The 25,010-nt window shown below is 37.0% G+C and overlaps 1 protein-coding gene across 2 annotated transcripts in view; it reads left to right on the forward strand.

Annotated features, from left to right (window-relative positions):
• The window catches only part of Edil3 (EGF like repeats and discoidin domains 3), a 413,243-nt gene that overhangs the window by 227,323 nt on the left and 160,910 nt on the right, over positions 1-25,010 (forward strand). The gene's annotated exons all lie outside the window — the stretch shown is intronic.

A 25,010-nucleotide genomic window follows, 5' to 3' on the forward strand; every position in this document is an offset into this window, starting at 1 on the left:
TTTGTTTTTTAAGTCAGACTCACCACAGTGGTTATGTCGTGGTGCTGTGTACAAGTCGCCTAGCCTTGAGCATACTCTTAGTCGTAACGAAGCCAGACTTGCACAGGCAATCAAACTTGAAGCATGAGTAGCGATGTTTCAATTTTAAAACTTTTCTCCCAAGCTGGAGAGATGACTTAGAGGTTCAAGCACATGCCTGCAAAGCCAACAGACCCAGGTTTGATTCTTCAGGACCCACGTAAGCCAGGTGCACAAGGGGCCACATGCATCTGGAGTTCATTTGCAGTGGCTGGAGGCCCTGGTATGTCCATTCTCTCCCTCCACCTTTCTCAAATAAATAAATAAAAATTAAATATTTTAAAAAGTAGAACACTTTTCTTCCACAAATTTCAGTAGGTATGAAAAACTGAAATGTGAAAAATGCAGTTCTGTCACCCATTGGCTATTCTTTCTGAGTTATGTGTGATTGAGCATGGTTATCTACTTAAAAACAAATAGGACATATTTCCAATCTTCTATATACTTTTCTTGAAACTTTATCACTAAGCAATCAATTACATATGGTGCTTCATATATTCTAGGAATTTCACAAGATCATCTTCTGGGGGTGGGCTTATCTTTATGCTTTTTTTTTTTTGTCAACAGTGACATTAATTTAGTAGACAGTCGTCTACTACATACAGGAGGGGCAACACTGGATTTGTCAAAAGGATGCCAGTGCAGAGGCACTGCTGGTAGAGCAGGAGCTGTGAGCCCTAGCCTCGCATACTGTCAACACTAGGATGTCATGTCATCTATGGGTCATCAAATGTTTCCACAAAAGTCACAAGTGGCCAAAAAATTCTTAAGAAATACATCAGAATAAGGAAATACCTATAATGCGATACAGAAAAAAAAGAGCACCTGTCTTTTCTTCTCATAAGCTCAATACAAAATTTTATCAGATAGGGCTGGAGAGATGGCTTAGTGGTTAAGCACTTGCCTGTGAAGCCTAAGGACCCCGGTTCGAGGCTCAGTTCCCCAGGTCCCACGTTAGCCAGATGCACAAGGGGGCGCACGCGTCTGGAATTCGTTTGCAGGGGCTGGAAGCCCTGGCACGCCCATTCTCTCTCTCTCCCTCTTTCTCTCTTTCTTTCTGTGTCTGTCGCTCTCAAATAAATAAATAAAAAATTAAAAAAATTTTTATCAGATAAAGTAGGGCAAATAATCATGTGTAACATAAGGATGGCTCTCCAAATTTAAAAGAGCAACATGATGTTATTATGTGTTTATAAACGTACTTGTATTGATGAACTTAATGTAAGTGAATACAATGCATTATAATTTGATGTATTATATGTTGATAATATGACCTAATTTCCATTAGGAACATGTTTTAAAAATGTTTGTGGTAAGCTTTTATAATTATTTTAAAATGTATATTTTATCAACATGAACACATATTAAATTCATTTTGCTATTCTTGTATATGCTATAGCTCCTGAACAATATATTATTAGAAATTCACATAACCATTTATATATTACTAATAAAAATATATGATCCGATATTTTGAGGCATGACTACTGGAGAGTACAAAGGATTTTTTTTTTTTTATAAGAAAAAAAATGCTTCCAACATGTGAACTCATGTAATCTTGAACTTGTATCAGTAACTATTACATAAATATCTTGCTATATCAGTTACTTCCTCTGATTTTAGCTAGGGCTAAAAATATCACTTCCTATATTTACAAATGGATAATCTGTCTGCATATAATTATTGAAACACTATATGAAACCAATTGCAAAGATATAGGCACCTTAGAGAAAGAGTGATGCAAATATGTCTTCTGTCTTATACACAGCAATTTAAAGTGTATTATTTTGTATATACCAGTTGTCAACTTTAAATTTTCTTTAGTCCTCAAAGGGACTCTCTGCCCATTACACTGTATTGTGGAAATGCAGATAGTGGATCTGGGAGCTGCCTATGCTTAAAATGTTTATACTTGGTTGTTCATGGACACACTATGGGATATCCTGAAGATGTATGTTGCTTCTTTTTATTGTTCTGTTTGTACATCTATATAGGCACCACAGGGAATGATTTTATGGTTTTATAATAAATACATTGGGGGACATAAAATGACTGTATATGCTTGAGAGTGTAAAAGTTGATGACTAGATCAATATCTCATATGCTGAGCATGGAGCAGAAATGCAAAAGCATAGAATAAAAGAATTGCTTACCCTGACCTAAATGTTTCTAAAATTAAGGTAATGAGACAATTTATCTAAGGTTCATTTCTATGTAATAACTTTTTGCTAAAGATCGTAGAGGAAAGCTTTTAACAGAAAAAAGTCAAATATTTTTATATTTACTTGTTTTCTAGTTTTAGCTATCTCATGCAGTCATAAAAACTCATATAAACTGAAGGTAGACAGTAAGTAAATGAAGGTCATCTCTGTCATAAGGCTGCACCAGAAACCACCTACCCTGCATATGTTGAACACACTTTGAGGTTACATTTTAGTAACCGATTAGCACATTTCTGTGTTGACTAGCAGACTGCTTTTTTGTCCCTTACATCTTCCATTTTGTAACATCAATCAGGATATGTTTCTGAGACAAGACTAGCATGATTAGATATGTATAAATACAATTAAAATTGCATGTATGTTGCTAGTAGGAGTTGGATCAATTATTTTGCCAGTATCATCTTTAATTTATTTGAGTGTTAATGCTATTCTTTATAGTTTTAAAGCAATATTCCCTTTTAGAGTTAAGAAATAACTTAGCAAGACCCATAAGGTTATGTACTTTTGTGAATTTCCAGATTTAAGTAGAATATGAGAATCTCAAATATTGCGTGACTCTACCAACTATACTTGACTGATTCATAAACTAGTTATATTTCAATTTATTTTCACTTTTTAACAGTTTTATATCTGGTGTAAAAATATGTAATGAAGTTGTTTTTTTTGTTCCAAACACTCTTGTGAGTTTACTGTTTTCATGCTTTAGTTACATGCACCATGCTGCTTTGTCATAGCGACACATGGTTTAGCAATGTGCTATAGGTATCACTGTCTAGGAAATTTCAGGACATCCCTCTTGTATCGCCACCAGAAGGTGAAATATTCAAACGTTAACTATTATCTTGTTTCAGTTATCTTTCCTGAATGCTTATACATTCAGTAAATTGTGTTCTTAGCTTTCTAAAGGTTCTTATTACAGGATCCACAATACAACTATATAAGAAGTCATCATGAGAGAAAAGCAAATTTGCCAATAAGATTTACAAAGATCACAAATGTTCATCAGCAGCTTCCATGTATTCTCTTCAGTTTCTGACAAGGTGCAGACAGCTTGGAACGTCCCCCACTGTCCGCTGCATTACGGAGTCTTCTGTAGGCAACACGGAGGGGCCCAAGAAATGCTTTTGAGGCAACGCAGAACCAGGATTTTTATTTATTTATCTAGTTGAAAGAGTGATTGAGGAAGAGAGAACGAGGCACATAGAGAATGGGCACAGCAGGGCCTCCAGCCACTGCAAAGGAATTTGAGATGCATGAGCTGGCTAGTGCATCTTGCTTAAGTGGGTCCTGGGAAATTAAACCTGGGTCCTTTGGCTTTTCAGGAAAGCACCTTAAACGTGCAGCTATCTCTCCAGCCTCCTTTTTAATTTTTTTAAATTAATTGATTTATTTATTTGAAAGAGAGAGTGAGGAAGAGGCACATAAAGAAAGAACACAACACCCGAATTTATATCTCAAAAAGTAACCCTTTATAAAGCAGGAGAAGAAAACAATGCCAAGAAATGCATGTATGTAAATATTTATGTAAGACATGTTGATTGTTCCACAAGCCCATCCTATTGCCCCCAATGAATTTATTGTCTTGTACATTTACAGTAGCTGGAAAACAGTTGCTCTTCATGGTACATACATATAATTCCATTATTCAGAAGGCTAAGACAGAATTGTGAGTTTAAGGCTAGACTGAATTATATGAGATAGTTTTATAAAATAAATAAACAAATTGATTAATTAATTAATAAGCATAAAAACATAGTTGGATGTTTGTTTAACAGGGTCCTTATTTTAGATGTGGAATGTACTTGAAGTTTCAAAATTAATGATATAAGTAACTTTGCTAATTAACTTACAAAATGAGCCAACAGTTAACATAGATATTCTGGCAAATCACTCAAAAATTATTGAAAGAAAAGCAGAAAATATCTGTTCTCTCTGGTTGATTATGAATCTGTTTTCTTTTTTTCTTCTAAGAAGGCTTTTAGGATACATGGATTATAATTTCTAGCAATAATGTTTGTGAAAAAGAGAGGAAGAAGGCAGATATCCAACAGTGTTTATTCAGTCTCTCTGAAAAAAAAAATATTTTGATGGGACTGGAGAGATGGCTCAGTGACTAAGGTGCTTGCCTGAGAAGCCTAAGGACTCATGTTTAACTCTCCAGGTCCCACACAGCGATGCAAGCATACAAGGTCATGCATGGGTGCACACAAGAAGGCACACACACATCTGCAGTTTGATTGCATTGGCTGGAGGCCCCGCTGCACCAATTCTCTTTCTCACTCTCACTTAAAAAATATATTTTATTATTGCATTTAAAAATATAATTTCTGTGCTGGAGAGATGGCTTAGCAGTTAAACACTTGCCTGTGAAGCCTAATGACCAGAGTTCAAGGCTCAATTCCCCAGGACCCATGTAAGCCACATGCACAAGGGGGTACATTCATCTGGAGCTCATTTACTGTGGCTGGAGGCCATGGTGTGCCCATTTTCTCCGCTGCATCTTTCTCTCTCTTTTGCTCTCAAATATATATAATTTCTTTCAGTGATTTTTTTTAACCTTCTTTTCTCCCATCCTCCTGCTTAGTCCCACAATAGTTGTTCTTTGTCTGTCTATAACATGTGCTGATCTTATCCTGCTTCATTTGCTTTTTAAATCTCAAATGGCTATATGCTGAAAAGGCATTTTAGCTTCTGGATGATAAAATTTGGGAAAAGAGTAACTTTTCACTTTTCATGATTTGCTAATCAGTCTCTGGGTCCAAGATCTTTGCTTTAATAGGAAATGTACTCTGTTAAAAAAAATATGAAGTAGTCAGAAAAAAATACTGTTTTGTGTCTTGGTGGCTATGATCTCCAGGACTAAAGTACTACAGAAGGAGGGTGATTTTGAAGTGGAAAAATAAAAATAAAGGGTCAGGCATGGTGGTGTACATCTTTAATCCCAGCACATGGAAGGCTGAGGTAGAAGGATCACTAAGCCCAAGGTTACTCTGAGTGAGAATACATTGTGAAATTCCAGGATAGTCTGGAGAAAAGCCAGACCTTACCTCCAAAGAAAAGAAAAACCAAAAAAAAAAAAAGAAAGAAAAACCCACAAAAAAACATTTTGCTTTTACTTCCTTGTAGGTGATAAAGAATTTTATTTAGTAAAATTATTGTAAGCACTATAAAGAAGGCTGTCCTGTAGTCAGGTGATGCTGATGAGAAAAATACAATGGTGATCAATAGAAATAAAGGTAGGTCAATAGATGGTAGATAGATGACAGATTTAAAGTTACCCTTCGAGGGACTGGAAGGATTTCTAATAATGAAAGGCACTTGCATATAAACCCTGATGACGTAGGTTTACTTCCTCAGTAATCATGTAAACCCAGATACACAAAGTGATAGATGCATCTAGAGTTTGTTGCAGTAGTAGCAGGAGGTCCTGGATCACCTATCATATGCACCCTTCCTCCCATAAATAAATGATTAATTTTAATAAATTAATGAATTGATTTGCCCTAATTCTTTCATGTGGCCGTGAGGGGTAAGTGAAGACTAAAGATAGCTCAAAGTATAAAGCACTTGCTGTGGCATGCTCGCGTCCACAATCACACGCAAAATATACACATCACACACACACACAATAATACAATTAAAAAGAGCTTAAATGAAATAAAAAGAGAATAAATAGTTCACAGTCAGAAACTATGAGAGGAATTGTTAACTTCCTAGATAACGGAAGAGGAGAGTTCCTGCATTCCTAGCCTGGAAAAGTCTGAAATGGAGTGAGTAAGCTGTTCTCCCAGTACCAAGAGTCCATGATATTTTAGGATATTCATCATAAAATAACAGGTGTCATTTGATAACTCTAAAGCAGCCATTTTTTGTAAGAGTGAGAAAAACCTTGCTATGTGCTCTACATCTTTGCTCCCCTTTAGGAGCTGGCAGTGTATCTACTCAGCAAAGAGGAAAAAGAATACTGTAGAGGCCAAAGTAACTATGATAGTTATTATAACTGTTAATGTAGTATTCTCGCTACATAGGAAGGACATCTGGGCTCACTGGCCATCTGTGGCAAACTGTACATGGCAGGAAATCAAGAACCTGTGAAATAACTAAGCATGAGGGAATCAACGTGTTTGAATGTCTTAAGGATGAACATATTTATAATATGATAGGCATAAAACGAAACCATGTCACTGAAAATTTCATGAATATTAATCATAAAATGGGAGGCATGTTGCAATGCAATGAGTTTAACTTCACACAAATCATAAAATACTAAGATGTAATCATGAAGAGAGAAAAAATAAAATACATGTGATTGAAAACATGGATAATTCCTTAGAAAACCCAATATAGACCAATTCTGTAGTTCCTGAGAAACTGAAGGAAATAGCAAGTGAGTCTAAATTAAAATAAATCAATAGATCCAACACCATGAAAACAAAGTATTTATGCAAGAATTCTAATGAATCGGGAGTAGAGAAATCTCAAAACCCATGGGGAACATGCAGATTCTCCAGAAAGCAATAGCAAGCAAGACAGATCAATAGATAAGTAAGTAAGTAAGATGGAATTCCCTGGGGAAACGGACTTAGGTGACTACTACACAAAGAGGTCCTACTGTAGGCTGACTGGAACCTCAGGAATGAGAGGAGCCAAATTCAGCTGGCTCTGTCTTGGGCCCGCCCCCATTAGGAATAACTCTCCCGTTCTCCACTCGCAGGCACAAGTGCCAGTCTCTCTGGGAACTGGGCTCACGGATGTACCGGAAGTCATGCTTCATCACACACCTGCTCACCTCCTAATCTTGTCAAGTTGATGCCTAAGTTAATTATCATGAGATTTGCAGTTTAATTAAAAATGTTATATTGCTCTCAACACCTCATACATCAGCAAGACCTTCTAGAAGGGAGTATGTGCCTTCATGGACTTTTGCTTTCTGTGTACATGTGGATTTTCTATTAGTAGGAAAGCCATTTAAATCTGGTGATAATATTTTAGAAAAAAAAATCAAAATGAGGATTTCTTATCAGTTTCATAAAAAGTTTCTTGAAGGTGCTCTCTATGGAAAATGGAAAGTTGATTTAAAAAAAGAAGAAATATAGGGTCAAAGGCACACACACACACACACACACACACACACACACACACACACCCGACAGAGAAGACATGACACCCCAGGGTGTAGCTTGAAGCAGGTCAGGAAATCCATCAGCTCAACCCAGAGAAGGAACTCAGAGGGCGCTGGTAAATTCTAGGGAACTGTTTCAATTAAAATATTGGGAGATTGTCATCATATGGTAAATAGGCAACATTAACTCAAGGGTAAACTTTAAATACATAATTTTGAGAAAAGTATTGAAAATCTCTGTGAAGATGTGAAAATTATAAACCGATAAGGTATATTAAAAGAAAATGCACTTGAATATGATGTTAGAATAGCCTCCATTACTTAGCACATGTTTTGGTGAAACACAAACACTTTTCTACAAGCCTATGGTGAATGGTATTCACATAATCATCATTTGATACTCTGTTTTTTTCCCAAGTTTTCAATCAATCAGAAATAAGATACTGAAGCATTAATGTAAAGATGTTACAAATCCTCCAATGGCTAACCCTCCCTGTGTCTTCTTCAGCCTTTCCTATGAAAGTGAAGTTTTCCTGTAAAGGGGAGTCTGCATCTTTCACCTGTGAACACCTGACTTGATTTGATCACTAGACCAAGCCAAGTAACAGGAAGTTCGTTCTGAGCCTGAGCAGTCAGAGGCCTTGCGTGGTTCACTGCTTGATGTGAGCTCTAGCCTGGCCCTGGCAGAGGAGCAAATGCACTCCGCAGCTCCACTTGGTTTTCAGAACCATCCTGCAGGGGGCAGACTTGAACCTGCTCCTCCTGTACCAGAGACTCTTGTTCAAAGCAGGATTCAGCAGATCCCTGGGGTCTCTGGCTGTGACAGACGCTGACTAAGAAATTCATACAAATATATTGTTTTAGAACACAGGGCTTTGTGATTGTTTGTTAGATAGATTAATTCTACATTTAGTTGATTGACAAAAAATAAACAAGCATAAAAATCTATGAAACAGATTGTACTGCAAAATACAAAACAAACAAACAACAACAACAACAAAAATAAAACCTAGTCCCCAAGGTATAGAGACAGGACTGAAGAGAGGAAGGCGGTCATAGCAGACTTAGCTCATGAACAAACAGCAGGCTTTAAATATATTCCAGAATTTAAGGTTGCAAAAGTAATCAGTGGGAGACCTAAAATAACAATGTAACAAAACTCAGGAGGGTGTGGAGAGTAAAAGGAAAGTACAGGAATGTGTTTAGGTGAATAATTTTCTCATTTGCATAATGATTTATCTACTGGTAATTAGCATAATAAAATAAAAGTCATGGACTAAATATTATCACACTCAAAGAAAAAAAGTACATGACAGGTAGAGAAAAATAAGGTGTCTCTTTTAGTTAACCATTTAAAATTGCAGTTATCTCTATGCTACCAGGACAGGAATTTAATATAGTTTAGATTCCATAAATTCATCTGTATATTCAGTAAAGTATATTAATCATATGGTCTTGGTCCTTCTTTTTTATATCAACCAAATTATTTTAAATAATTTAGTCATCTGTGAGAAGGTGCTACTTTGGAAAAATATTAATATCACCTCTAAAGATAACTTTGCGCCTCATTGAAATTGAGACTATGAGCTTTCCTTCATCATCTGAAGCAGAGCAGAAGGAAATTTAATGACTGTATGGAAGTCAGATGCTGCATAAACTCAGATCATTATATGCAGGGCCAAATTAAGCAACCAAATTAAGTGGATGGAGCTACACATGTACTGCTATTTACTGATATTTAGTATAATTCACAAGTCACTGGATTTCATTAAAAGGAGCTAAGATTTTCCTTTGCATTAATCTTATCCTAGTACGACATAACAAAGCGGTTTATAGCAATGCCCATTGCTGTCTGACAGGAGGCTGCCGTTTGTCGACATGCTTGTTACAGAAATAGACAATTAATGATTCTAATCAAGTTCACTGGGTAGGTTGGGAATAGTTACCCTGAAGGTTTACTTTTCCAGTGTGAAATTACATGGTAAGTAATTGATGGAACTGAGTCTTCTATTTTATCATATATTAAAAGAAATGAATAAAATAAGCATCTCCTCTTACCTACATTTTTTTAAAAAGAACAAAGAGAAGGGAAAATTATTTCATGGTCACTTTATGAAAATTAAAATGTCCTGGGCAGATCCTAAAAGAATAGAGAACATACACATTGCATGCTTTATGATCGTCCCTCCGAAAAATCCTGCCAGTAAGAACGATTAGCAAGGGCATCAAAACCTCCATTTACACCACCACCTCAGTGTGCCGTGGGGTTCTGAGAGTCAGCGCACCAGGGATGGGTTTAGCCTGAGAGCAAAGGACTGTACCACAGGCAGGTTTGCTTCCGTCTGCATTGAGGCTTCCTGGAAAGCATCTACTGCGTGTCGGAAACAACTTGCAAAGCAGCAGGTGAACTACCTCAAAACATGACGACCTGTGTCTTCTTTATGAATACAGCTCCTCCTATTAGTGTGTTTTATTAAGCTCCTCAGTCTTCCCAGGAAGCCCTGCCTCATTTCACTTCACTTCATGGCTCTCCCTTGGAATGAGAAGTGCACTAGAAGGGGGAAAATGCTTCTCCAATGTCAATTTGAGAAAGCTGATACCGCTCGTTAATTGTGGGCAGCAGTTACTGTGGTGCAGTGTAGATATGGCTCTGTGTGTGTTTTGGTGTCTCTCTGTGAGTGTATGTGTACATAAGTTTGTGTGTGTGTGTCTGTGTGTGTGAAATGTAATTGACATAGGATAAAATACGTACACTTAAGACATACAAATATGATGAATTGTGACATATGTTTATATCTCTGAAACCACCACCTGGCAAGCTATACCGAATATTCCTATAACCTTCTGAGTTATCTTACTACGACCATTGCAATCTCTCCTCCAGTGCCTATATTTTCATGCCAAATTCCACTGATCTACTCTGTCGGTATGCATTGCTTACCATTTGTAGAAATCTATGAGGATGGTCAGATAATAGTCTCTCCTCTCTCTGATTGGTTTCTCTTACTCAGAACAATTAACGATACCTCCATGCCTTTATTGTTATCCATAATTATTTTCCATCTGCAGGTCATAGTTTACTTCAGTATTCTCACCAATGTTCCATAAAGTTACTTCTCAAATTCTTAGAGGTTGCAATAGTAGACCAATGATATTTCTTTTAACTTTTCATTGGTATACCTAGTGGCAGATAATATTAAACTCCAATATATTGCTCAATTTTCAAATCATTTTTTATTATCAAACTTTAAGTGCAGTATTGGATATATGACTTGTGAATATATTCTCCAAACCTGTGTCATAGGTTCTAATGCACTTAAAATTAATTTTGAGTAACATAAGTTCATATTTTTTATAAGGTGCAATTTGTCATGTGTAGTGAGTCACAACTTTGCTGTTGTATCCCAGGAAGTGTCACCTGAGCAGAGCGCAGCCGTGACCACCCCGTACGTTTAGTCAATTTTTAAGCAGCTTGAGCTTCCACTTTATGGTCAACAATCTGCTACGAGTGAATTTTTGATAAGGAATGAAGTATGGTTCCAAATTCTTCTTGTCCTTTTCTGTGCAAACAGATAAATATCACTTATTGAAATGATCTCATTTTATTTACACAGTTATTTTTACATCTTTTGTAATTCCTCTATGTCTTTGTGTAATATTCATTTTGTTTTACATGTGCTTAGGATTTCTTGAGCTCCTTCAATCTAAGAGTACAGTTTAATCTTATTTAATGAATACATATTATACCTCTTTCATGCAGTTCCTCCGATCCCATACATTTAATATTACCTGTATATTTTCCAAGCTTATTGATATCCTATTTTTCATTCTGTGTTTTATTCTGTATGTTGTTTATGGTTATATGTTGAACATTCACTAAACTTTATGGACCATGATTCAAGTGGCCAAAGTTTAGCTTGCAACCATTCCCTTTTAGTGCCTTTTTTTTATTTATAGTTCTTATGTTAGATGCTTGGTATATTTCTATTTCTAGTACCATGTCCCCACCTGATAGTTTCAAGACGCCACAAAGAGGATTACTGCTGTGTTGTCCCTTGCTGCTTACTCTAGCAAAAGCATGCTGCTCTTGTGAGTAGTCATCGTTATTGGGTTCTATATTAGTTTCTTTGGTGAGTGATATTTTCTATCTAGTGTCACAAACGCATGTCCCTTACTTAATTTCCTTCTATGAAAATAGTTTGATCCTTCTGGCCTTGTTTAAACATTTATTTGGTGGGACCAACTAAGGCATTGGATCCAGGGCTAATTACCACCTTGTCATTTGCCCCAGGGCGCCCGTGCATTCATTTTGTTTTCAAGAGCCCCAGCATTTCTGGCCAAGTGAGCGCCTCAGATTGCATAGTCTGATCCTTTCAGAGCATTGGTACCAGCGGTTCACATGCATGTGCGCATCAAGGGATCAGGGCATGCCCTCTAGATTCCTGAGGGGTCTCTGCCAGGCTTTCCTTTCATATGTTCTGCTCTGTAAACAGTAACATCTCTGGGCTTGGCATGTTCACAACATGTTCCTTTTTAAAAATTAAATGAAGCCTAGGGTGTGGCTCATGCCTTTACTCCCACCACTTGGGAGGCAGAGGTAGGAGGATTGCTATGAATTGGAGGCCAGCCTGGGACTACAGAATAAGTGCCAGATTAGCCTGGATTAGAGTAACCCCTTACCTCGACACAAAAGACTGAAAAAAATAAGTTAATTTGGTGGAAGTGTTTGAGTGGTAAAGTACTAACTTAGCATGTGCAAAGCTACAAGTATAAAACCCAAACACCATGGAAAATATAACACATGCATACGTATCATGATAATTAAATTACAAATAATATTTGCTTCCCGAAATAATTATCACATACTAATTTTCAGAACATTAAAGATCCTCATGTCTTGCAGAACAAAATAATGTCTAATTGTTATGTTAGTCACGCAATTGTGAAATAATATATATAACACTTTACACTTTCAGGATGTAGTTTACATCACCCTTTTGCTCTCCCCACAGTTGAGTATCCACCATTCTACCACCAGCTTCGACACAATCGGTGTGTTTAGAAGTTAGTTATGAATAAGATCGTATGATACTGTTGGTTTTTATTACCTCACATACTTCACTTAACCCAGTGCTTTTCAGTTCCAAGTATGTTGTCCCAAATGATAGGTTTCCAATCTTTTCTGTGAATAATAATGACTTGCGTAGATTTTATTTATTCATTAAACAGTTGATAGACATTAATTTTGTCTTCATTCCTTGGGTTCTATAAATAGTGCTCCAATGATCATGAGAGAAGCTATATATGTCTCTGCAATATGTTGACATCATTCCCTTTAGCTGTCTACCCAGTAGTGGGGTTGCTAGACCTTCTAGTTTAACTTTCTCAGGAACCTCCAATCTGCTTTCCACACTAGCTGAGCTGATTTACATTCACACCTCACTCTTCACCTCAGAGCGTGCCCGCCCGCCTGTATTCTACCCCTTTATGCTCTACCCTGGAATGCTTTCAAGATAGTAAACCTAGACAGTGGCCGGACGCACGTGGATTAACATACTCCTTTATTCTTAATTTCAATAACCTTGAACATTTGTTTCTCACATTTAAAAAAAAAAAAAAAGCCTGAAATCCCGGTACCTGTTCGTAATGCCTTGTCCAGAAACAGCATCTTCTTGAATCCCCTCATTACTAATTTTAGTGAAGAAAAGGTCATTTTAGCATACTTGCAAGAGAAGAAAACAGAATATGTTGGTAATGGTGTGTAAGTAGCACTATTTCCATACTTACTAATGAGTTGCTGGCTTGAGGAAGCTTACTCCAATGTGACCTTGAGCGTGGCAAACATTTTCTTACTGTGAGATCTGCCAACAACCCACAGACATCATTATAAAAATGAGATTCTGGAATGAGAGAAATCCAGCCACCCAACTTGTTCAATTTGATAGAGAAACAAACTCCTAAAAGACTAAAAACCCTACTAAATTTACCAGCCATATTTTAAGCCTATTAACTATAGCTTTCAGTGATTTACTAACTAAAATTTAAAGAGAGTTGATATAGTAGTTTCATAAAAGTAAATGCCACCATTTTGGGAATAGATAACGTATTTAATCTTTAATTAGCCCATTCAGTGGTATTAACATTTCACTGCTTTTATCATTTTGTTTATCAATGTTGTCACTCAGGCTGCCACAAAACACAATTTCTCTTCTGTACTCATTTATTAAAATTGTAACGATAATCCCCAAATTAGAAGTTTCCATGAAGAAAAACTCTTGATGCCAATGTAACTACATTTTTTTCCTCTGGGCACTTGCACAATAAACAATTTACAGAATAATATATATATATATTAGATTATAATATGTTAACATAAATGATTCCTTTTCTACAATCTTTAAAGTTTGCAAGATAGTTTTACTATAAATTACAATCTTTATATAATAATTTTAGAAGTATGACACAATTCAACATTTAAAAACATAAACATTAAAGATATTAAGCATGTTTTAATTATGCCTACAATATAACATTTCAAAAACTCTCAAAATATAAGACAAGGAAGCATTCTTATTTCATTTATTTATTCCTCCCGCATGCGTGCATGTGTGTTTGTTGTGTGCATGTGCCTCTGTGTATATTTGCATCTGCATGGGTTCATGTGTGTGGTTGTGCACACCCATGCATTTGTATGCATAGTTGAAAGGTAAACATTGAGATCTTCCTCAATCACTGTCTCCCTGAGTTTTGGAGACAGGGTGTCCCACAGAAAACAAACCAATTAGGCTGGACTAGTGAGCCAGCAATCCCCAGCCTCCTCTGCTTTCCCAGTGCTTTAGTTTCAGACATATCCTAACACACCAGGCTTTTACATCATGCTGAGAATTCAAACTCAGTTCATCATACAGGGAAAGCAACTACTTTACATACTGAGCCATCATTCCAGCCCTGAATCTTTATTTAATGATCTTTGAGACTTGATTTGTGGAGGTTTTTTCTTTGAGAAATTGATTCAGTGTTTATATGAAAGTATTGTTCTTTGTTTACAAAATGAAACTGTGTATCAGCAGCTAATATTAATATTTAACATCACTTATGATTACTAATTAAGCATATTTTTCATAATTTCTAGCATTGTTGAATAATTCCAGGTCACTGATAAGAACAGAATAATCTAAGTTGGTGACTTCAGAGTTTGGATTCATTCCCTTCAGAGCTCCTCAGTGACTCTGTAGCCTTAAAAGAAATACTGGTGTTAAGTTATAATGTGTATATGAGGTATACATACATTCTATCTTCAAGAATACTATGCCTTAATCATCAAATAATAAATGTGTGCCAGAAGTCTGATATTATGTGTTACAGTTGCACATGCATATTGTTCTAGTTCATTCATTTCACTGCTAGGTGTTCCTGAGGACGTTCAATACACTTCTACACCAGAAGACGGCTATAAGTGTGCTCTGATCCCTTTCCTTTTACCAACACAAATGCTGTTAACAGTAGGGAGGGAAAATGTCCATGGTATATTTTACAGTGACACATTATATAGCAGTGGAAAGGAGTGCATTGAGGCCACTTATAACAACAATGGGGGGGGGGGAAGCCCCAAGCTGGAATATGTACTGAGTGATTGATTTTTAAATATAAAGTTTAAGAAAAAGCTGGAATTAGCAGACACTACCCATGCGTACCTACTTACATGACAAGGCTTTAACTCCACCATATGGGGGAGAAAACCAAGGGTTCGGTTGTGCTGCCAGGACTAGAGCTTAAGCATAAGGGTTGCGCAGGTTCTCATTACAATTACTTAGTACCTTCACTGTTTTGTGTTATTCTCAGCATGTGCATCATCTTTTTAATTTTTTATTATTATTTATTTATTTAAGAGTGACAGACAGAGAGAAAGAGGCAGATAGAGAGAGAGAGAGAGAGAGAGAATGGGCGCGCCAGGGCCTCCAGCCATTGCACATGAACTCCAGACACATGCGCCCCCTTGTGCATCTGACTAACGTGGGTCCTGGGGAATCGAGCCTCAAACCAGGGTCCTTAGGCTTCCCAGGCAAGCGCTTAACCGCTAAGCCATCTCTCTAGCCCTACATCATCTTTTAAATATGTATTTTATATAATATGTATTGTCACTCAAGGAAAAATAGCAAATGTTTTACTTGCAAAGATATAAAATGCACCCATGGGCATTATGCTAGAAGCAAGTGGAACAGCTGTATACTTTTTATGAGTATAATGGAAAAACCACACAGGAAGGAATGCAAAGCCAGAGAAGTCTTTCCTCTACAGGCATTGTTTCTACATAGGCAATCAGGTGTGGAACTGAGAAGTCATGTTAAAGTATAGGCCAAGCATACTCTTACAGACTTTGAGAAAATCCCTAAGCCTCAAAAGTAGGATGGGGAAACAGAAGGTGTTCAACTGAGATTCAAGGTCTTGAATCCTTAAGCCAGAGGAATAAATACCAGTGGTCTAGGTTTTTGTACACTGTGCCATCAAGGGCGATGAAGATTTCTAGGCGCAGGTTCCTTAGTGTCTCACACAGGATAATAGAGACAAGGGTGGAGGGCGAGAGAAGAGGGGCCGTGGGTGCGTTCTGCTGACGGCCATGCAAGTAAACAACAGCAGAGATCCTGACGAGAAACTGGGCTTTCTTTCAGTTTTACCATTGATGTGACTTTGTTTATACGTTATAGTCTTATTTCTTTGCTTCCCTTATTTTCCGATTAGGTACAGGGACACTAATGTGTCCATTCCATGTGCACACACATATGCCCCCACAGCAATCCATGCATGTACACATGCACAAGGTTTGGAACACGTTTTGGTACTTCTGTAAGAATAGGATGTAGCATTTGTTACTATCAGCTGTTACTCTTATATTTTTGGCCATACTCATTTCATTAAATCTCACACTGAACTCACCTCTAAAGATTATGAAGGGCTTTACAGAATGCAAGCAATGTGTTTTAGCTCAAGCAAGAGCTTAAGGAAGACTATTTGTCAATAATAATTTTCATACTCTAGGCATTTTTCCTTGGGGTCTGCTGAATGTACAAAATTTAAAGTACAACCATATGCTAAGTGTTAAAATGCTTCTGGAGGAGAAAAAAAGATGGTCAAACTGCATTTTTGTTGACAATCTGCGTCAATCATTTAAATAATGTACATATACCTAGATTTATTTGCATTTCAGATAAACAATCTTTTCTAAACAAAGATCATACATACATCATAGATTTTCTGCACTTTTGTTCATTAGATATGAAACCATAAGTGAAAGAATGTCATGTGGATTCCAAGCCATGTTAAGTTCCTAAAGCTATGTGGCCAGAACAACCATTACCTTAAGGAGTGTGAGTGTAAACTCTGCATGGTCATGTCTGAATTTTTGAATTAGTTTTTTCCAATAATGAAATTTCTAAAGTAATTAATAGCTTTCTAAACTAAGAATTTATTCAAAATCATTTTCTTTACACATTTCTTTAATCCTCTGCTAACTCTAGTAGGTCTGAAGTTCAAACTCTTTAACATGATTTATAAGACTTTGAAATCTCTTTTTCTGGACAGCCCCAAACCCCCTCGCCATACCCAGTCCTTGTGCATGCTAAACAGATTTAAAGTACTTAGCTTTGTTTGAAAATATTGTGTTCTGTCATGGTTCTTACCAAGTTAATACACCTAAGGTAAAATCTCCTGCTTATCATTTAAGCAGCAGTCAAACTTATTACCTCTTTTAAGCAGTTGTCCACATCTCTTTAAGCAAAATTGTTATTTCTTCTATATTCACAGTACATTTTGTACATAGCACTAAATAGTACATATTTCACTATTATTGTATTATATAAATAGCATTCTCTTGACTAAAAGAATAGAAAATAATATCTCTTAAAAGAACAACTATCCCTGTTCACTGATGCATTCAATCATATACTTTAGTGCCTGATTTACAGACTGCATTAATGTATACAAAAGCTTATAACCATGAAGGATAAATGGATAAAAATCTACAAGAAAGAGGTCGTGGCAATTGTTATTAATCACCTGTTACACTCAACTGGTTTTTGGTGATGTTCATGTAAAGCTTACGTAGAAGTAAACTCTTAAGGTTTTTTTAGCATTCATTTCCTGTTTTGTTAGAGATATCATACTTTTAATGAATGAATGCATCAGTGAGTGGGTGAAGACAAGTTATGTGAATCTTAGCTATGCTTTCACCATGAATCCCATCTTACCTTCCCAGCTGTGGTTTATTTTATAACTCACTAGAGCAAAAAACAAAAAAACAAAAAACAAAAAACAACAATAACAAAAAAAAACTAAACAGTTAATGATAAAAGTAGACTCTTAAACCTAGGAACATGGGCTGGAGAGATGGCTTAGTGGTTAAGCGCTTGCCTGTGAAGCCTAAGGACCCTGGTTCTAGGCTGGATTCCCCAGGAACCATGTTAGCCAGATGCACAAGGGGGCGCTCACATCCGCAGTACGTTTGCAGTGGCTGGAGGCCCTGGCACGCCCACTCTCTCTCTCTCTCTCTCTATCTGCCTCTTTCTCTTGCTGTCTGTTGCTCTCAAATAAGTAAATAAAAATAAATGAAAAAAAAAAGTTAAACCTAGGAACATTGTAATGGTACTACTATGATATGTATCTGATGAAATATAATGGTTAATGTCATCTAAACCATTAGAATATACAAAAACTATAAACCATGATGCAAAATAGTAAAAGTAGTAAGCCATAACTTAAGTTCTTGAAACAAATACCTATGGGATGATGAGAAATCACTTAAATTTGCAGATTCCAAATATGAGTAATAAACAAGCACATCTTTATTTAAAAAATGAATAAATCTGTTGTTTCATATAATTCAAAAGCAGTACCATAGTCCACTAGACTCTTCCAAAGTTAGCATTCTCTAACCTGCTAGCTGTGTTTAGATTTCAATCTATGTTTGTTTAAGAAAAGGAATTTCGGGCTGGAGAGATGGCTCAGCAGTTAAGTGCTTGCCTATGAAGCCTAAAGACCCCGGTTTGAGGCTGGATTCCCCAGGGCCCACGTTAGTCAGATGCACAAGGGGGCACACGCATCTGGAGTTCGTTTGCAGTGGCTGGAGGCCCTGGCGCGCCCATTCTCTCTCTCTCTGTCTCTTTCTCTCTCTGTCTGTCACTGTCAAATAAATAAAAATTAACAACAACAGAAAGAAAAAGTTTAAAAGAAATGGAATTTCCATGTTATGGCACTTGCCACTTCATACTAGTACTTATTTCTTATTTACTTGTCTATGTTATGCTAAGAACCTTGTCAAAACCAAGGGACGTTATTATATTGTATTCTTAGCAGCTTGCAGAGAACTGAGTGTAGATAGTTGGAAGGAAGAGTGGATGAATTAACGGATGAATGAACAGATGGATGGGCAGGAAGATGAAAGAAATGAAGAAAAGAAGAATGTAAAAAAGAAGGAAGAACAGATGACTTTTATTAGCAAAGGTTCTGTTCAGCATGTGCCAACCTTATCTGTCTTCATAGTCACTTAAAAACATTTTTAAAACAATATAACTGGGGCTGCAGAGATGGCTTAGCGGTTAAGTGCTTGCCTGTGAAGCCTAAGGACCCCAGTTGGAGGCTCGATTCCCCAGGACCCATGTTAGCCAGATGCACAAGGGGGCGCATGTGTCTGGAGTTAGTTTGCAGTGGCTGGAGGTCCTGGCACGCCCATTCTCTGTCTCTCTCTCACTGCCTCTTTCTCTCTGTTGCTCTCAAATAAATAAATAAATAAAACAAACAAAACAACAAGAAAAAAGGAGCAACAATTAATTTAAAAAAAAAATAAAAACCCAATATAACTGAGTTTATTACACCCAAGACCATCTAAACCAGAGGGTCTGGGAAAGGAAATTTTGATATAATTTTAGAGCTCCAACTTTATATATATATATTGTGATTTTCAAGGCGAAAGAGAGAGAGAGAACAAGGGAGGGAGAGAGTGGACAGACTAGTGCTTAGTGCTTCTGCAAACTAACTTAGATACGTGTGCCACTGTGTCTACCTGGCTTTATGTGATTACTGGGGAAGTGAATCTGGACCATCAGGTTTTGCAAGCAACTGCCTTTAAACATTGAGGAATCTCTTCAGTCCAAGTGTTTAATGCAGGCTGGCCTCAAACACCTGACCTTCCTGCCTCTGTCTCTTCAGCAATTACCTATCGCTGTGCAACACCTCAACCTGCCAAAGCCCCAACTTTTTAAAAAATATTTTTGTTTATTTTTATTTATTTATTTGAGAGCAACAGACAGAGAGATAAAGAGGGAAAGGGAGAGAGAGAGAGACAGAGAGAGAATGGGCACGCCAGGGCCTCCAGCCACTGCAAAGGAACTCCAGATGCTTGTGCCCCCTTGTGCATCTGGCTAATGTGGGTCCTGGAGAATCGAGCCTCTAACTGGGGTCCTTAGGCTTCTCAGGCAAGCGCTTAACCGCTAAGCGGTCTCTCCAGCCCCAAAGACCCAACTTTTAAGAGAAGTATTGAGCTAGGTGTGTAGCTCAGTTGTAGAGAACTTGCTGAACATGCACAAGGTCCTGCATTCAACCACACAAAAGAGAGACAAGGAAATACTTCTCTGCTTCCATCATTTCCTAGTAGTAGCCTGTAAGACACAGGCTGGGGCTGGAGAAATGGTTTAGTGGTTAAGGTGCGTGCCTGCAAAGCCTAAGGAAGCACGTTTGATTCTCCAGGTCCCGTGTAAAGCAGATGCACATGGTGACACATGTGTCTGGAGTTCATTTGCAGTGGCTAGAGGTCCTGGTACACCCATTCTCTCCCTCTCTCTCTCTCCCAATCTTCTCTCTGTCTCAAATAAACAAATAAAAATAAATCTTAAAAAAAAAAGAAACAAGCTAGATAACCTACCCGAGCCAGAGGAATCATTGTTGTAATGCATATGTGATAGTCCTATGTATCTTTGACATTCTCCTATTTTCTTAGCAAGCAACAAATACGTGTTGTAGGACAAATTGCAATGATGCATACCTATGCCACTGATAGAACATTCTTTGAGATCCTGTGCTCTGGTATGAAAAGTATTGTCATGGAAATCATCTAATCTGTTTGGCTTATATTATCTTTTTAATATGCTTTTGAATATTATTTTTAAGCTACAAAATGTTTGCTTTAAAGAGATATAACACTGTCTTGGTTACCCTTATTTTCCCTTCTTATCTCCTGGTCTGGCTTTGTGAATTCATTTTAATTGCCCCTGTTACCTCACTTGCCCAATACTTGATTTGGGCAAATAATGCCTTACAAAATAATGTCATATATAAGCCACAAGATTGTTTGGATGGATACAACCTTGATATTGGGACAAAGGTATCATCTAGATTCAGGCCTCAGCTTTAATTAGGATCTCTTCCACAGCAGAGATGGGTAGAAATACGATCCTTGTTAAAAAAGAATGTCTAATAAATACCTTTTGGGTTTGGAGCTTTTGGTGAGCTATTATTTTTATTAAATGAAAGTTACCAATAAATCTTTACAAATTATCTGTGTGTGATGTATTCTTTTAAAATGTATTGAGTTTAAATTGTTGTTTCAAAATGAATTACTAACAAAAAATTATTAGTAGTATAATAGCTTAACAGCAGATCCAAAGGGAATAACAACATACAACGTTAAAAACATACTTGACTGATTTAAGAAATTAATGGGAAATCCTTTACGTAGTTCTGATTATAACAGTTAAAGTCAACAGCTGAGTGGCAGAGAGAATTCCTAGGAATTCCTCATGTGTTAATTTATACCTAAAATAGGAAAAAAAAAAAAAAAACCACCACAGGGTATAAGATAAGACAAAATATCAAAAGTCATGTTTTAAGAGGCAATCAATCAGAGGAGCTCTGTAGAATATTTAGTAGCTTTTTGCAAGCTCAGAGAAGATGTAGTATTAAGTATCAAAAATCATGTAGGCTCTTAGAGGCAGCTTTTAATAGCCAATTAGCAGTTGATAATAATACTGCAAGGAGAAAAGACAGCCCAGGGGGAAAAGGGGAAATGGAAAATCAAGAAGTTTGATACTTGTGAAAAGAAATGGGAGGGAGGAGAATTATCACCATGTTTACTTAGTGTCAAAATGATTTAGTCTTTCTGGTATGGCCTGTTTTATAAGTGGGGAATAAAAAACATATGGATTCATTGGGAAGAAGTTAAAAGGACTTCCATTCTTAGATGAATAAGATGTCCTAGTTGAATGGGTGGAAAGTTGTAAAAGTGGTGATATCCAAGTTGACAATGTAAATGTCACTAACACCTGGGCTCTTATCAACCACGTAAGGAGCTCTGAGGGGAACCTGTGACAATTTAGGACAGTGATAGCAAGAGAATACAAAGGACTCTGCACAGTGCATGTGAGCCAGCTTGAAATGAACTTGTTTATTCATTAAGTAGCTAATTCACTTCCACAATTTCTTGAGAATGCCTCTGACCAGTAACTGGAATCTATCATAAAAACTAGATGACTGAGTATTTAAATATAATCCTCTAGGAGAAAGAATGTGGTTTCTTATTTTTATGCTTGGGAAAAGTAGTTTTATTTTGCTTTTTTATTAAGTTTTGCTGACTTTTAAATAGTTATATTTCATCTTAGTGTTCTCACACTAAGAATTTTCCTTATCTTCTTTCCCTCGTTTTCCCTCCCACCCGTTGTGTGCCTGCCCCCAACTTAGGCTTTCTTCTTTCACACTGCTCGCTTCCTTCTGGCCTTCTGCAGTTCTCATCTGAAGTAAGGATTTATCCCTGGACCTTCATGCTCTTTCAAGACATGGATAAGGAACTTCCAAATATACCTTTGACTTCCCAAAGTTCCTTGACGGACAGCCACTCCATACTCAATATCATGGCTTTAGGCCATTGTTTACATAACAGGGTCCTGCCACTTCCAAGACTGAGAAGAGCAGTAGTAAATGCACATATGAGTGCAGATGTATATAGCGTGATGTCAAAAGATAAAGGGTCAAATTAACCTGAACGAATATCTGAGTAGAGTGGTAATTATTACAGAAAATTCCTAATAGTGAATTTCTAAATGTGCATGGTTAACATTATTTCTGATAGGAAAAAGTCACAAGTAAACCACCAACCTTTACCAATCCACAGGATGTAAGTGCAATGTAATGATAAAGGATTTATGGATATAAAATGAAAGCGTTTATGATTAATTAAAGCAGAATCAAGGTCCCAGGAATTTTCATAGAGAATTTGAAATTCACTTTTCATTTAAAAAATCAACTATCTCATTACATCTTCTCTTCTTTGTTTTTGTTTTGTTCTTTTTTTGTTCCAAAATCAAACAAAACAGAATAGAAAACAAAATTCTCTCCTGATCTCAGTGAGGGACTAGAAAAATGGCTCAATATTAAAAGCTTTTGCTTGCAAAATCTGCTGACCCCAGTTCAACTCCCAAATACTCATGTGAAGCCAGATACATAAAATGACTCATTTGTCTGTCTGTACTTCCTATGCAGTGGCAACAAGCCTTGGCTGCCAGCTCTCCTCTCCTCCCCTTTCCTCTCTCCTCTCTTCCCTTCCCTCTAACATACCTCCCCTCTTCCTCCTCTCTCGTTCTGTCTTTCTCTCTTTATCTCTCTCTGTCTTCCTTTTTCTTTCCCTTGCAAATAAAAATGAATTAAGGGTGAACCATGATATTACATCTAGTAATCATATGCAGCTATGGTCACTAGCCCCCAATCACAATGCAGGGGGAGCCCAAAGTATTATATTTTCGGGATTGAGCTTCCTACATTACTTATGATATCATTTCAAATCAGGTAATTAAAACCTACATTCTTACTACTCATAAAAGCTCAGGTTTCACAAACAGTAATCATTTTTATTATATGTGAACTAAAAAATTGACCAATTATGGAAATTCTTATTACATAAGGATTGTTGTGTTAAGATTTTCTTGGTTATAAAAATAATCTTCAATATTTCACTGTTCTGAAGATCGATGTGGACATTTTTCTGGAAATGATTACAATGTTCTGTGGGATTACTAAGATATTTCATTTTCATTTCACAAGATTCTTGTCTGTGAGTATTTATTTCTACTCTTTAATTAAACATGATTCATTCAAATTGAGGTCAGTTTCACGTAGATTGCTTGCAGTGCTAATCACTGCAAACAGCCTTCATCACCAAGGGCTGCAAAACATCAGTACGTAAACCCCTTTGTCTAATTTGCAACTGCTCTCTCAGCCTGTGTGTTACTAGATATGATCTCATGGAATGCTTTGCTAAATTTTGCCAGTGTATTAGGAATATAACTCATTTAGTAACATTTACATGTCAATTATTTTAAATTTAAGCAAATTCTGAATCTCAAAAAAGATCAAAAGTACACCAATTAACGATACATGCATATGATGTCTATGAAGCATTTCTACTTCAACAGTGCCTGGATAACCTGACTTGATTCTAGAATTCAAGATAAAATTTTCAGATTAGACAGTTCTTTCTGAACAGTGCTATGAATGGTAGTTCCTTTCCAGTTACCATTCAAGTAGAAATAGGAAGACATTGCCATCACAGAAATCCTCACCTGCCTAAGGAAACTTAGCCCAGGTTTTCTACAGAGACCTTCTAATGAAAGAGTGAATAGCTAATATTTCCAAGAGGAAAACTTGTAGAGAAATAACATGTCAAGGGCAAATAAAGGGCTTTCTCATACTCCCTACCACTCACAAGATAATGCTGTGGCTTTGTTTTAAGCAACTGTGATAACTTAGGGCTTTAAGAAGGTCTCCCACGAAGACCATCAGAAAGCACACCAAGGTGTGGAGAGGTAGTGGTCATCTGCATTTCTACTTTTCTGTAAGAAGCTCATCAGAAACATGCACTGGGCTCCCTTTTCAAGGCTGAGTGTGGCACTTTACGAAGACCAGCTCAGAACAGGAAATGCACTGCATGTGTAACAATGACCACCTGACCGGATATAAGGGTTCAAGGAAAGGAAGTCCCAATTTCCCATGAATGCCACTTGGGTCTGAAAGACAGTTAAAGACAAGCAACATATTTTTGGAATACCCATCAGATAGTGAGATAGTGAAGTTTGATTTCAATGGAGAAGGAGAAAATGAAATGGGTGTATTATCCAACTTCTATTTTTAAAATTTTTATTTATTGATTTGCAAGGAGAGAGAGGGAATGGAGAAACAGATAGAGAGAGAATGGGTACACCAGGGCCTCTAGCCGCTGCAAACAAACGCCAGGCGCATGTGCCCCTTGTGCATCTGGGTTATGTGGGTCCTTGGAATTGAACCTGGGTCCTTTGGCTTTGCAGGCAAACACCTTAACAATTAAGCAATCTCTCTAGCCTCGTGGTGCTGTGATTACAAAGAATGATTTTTAAATATCAATGATTATTAATTTCCTATATTTGCCATTATTTTTTGTGCATGCAAAATCATGCTCATCTTTGTTGCCCCAAACTAGCATGGGAATTAGCATAGTTTGCTATATAACAATGGCATAGCAGGTAAGTCCCTTTATTCATCGTAAGTTCAGACTCTTGAACGAGATTAGGAAGTCA

The sequence above is a fragment of the Jaculus jaculus genome, chromosome 14, assembly GCF_020740685.1.
Source record: "Jaculus jaculus isolate mJacJac1 chromosome 14, mJacJac1.mat.Y.cur, whole genome shotgun sequence".
Lineage (NCBI taxonomy): Eukaryota > Metazoa > Chordata > Mammalia > Rodentia > Dipodidae > Jaculus > Jaculus jaculus.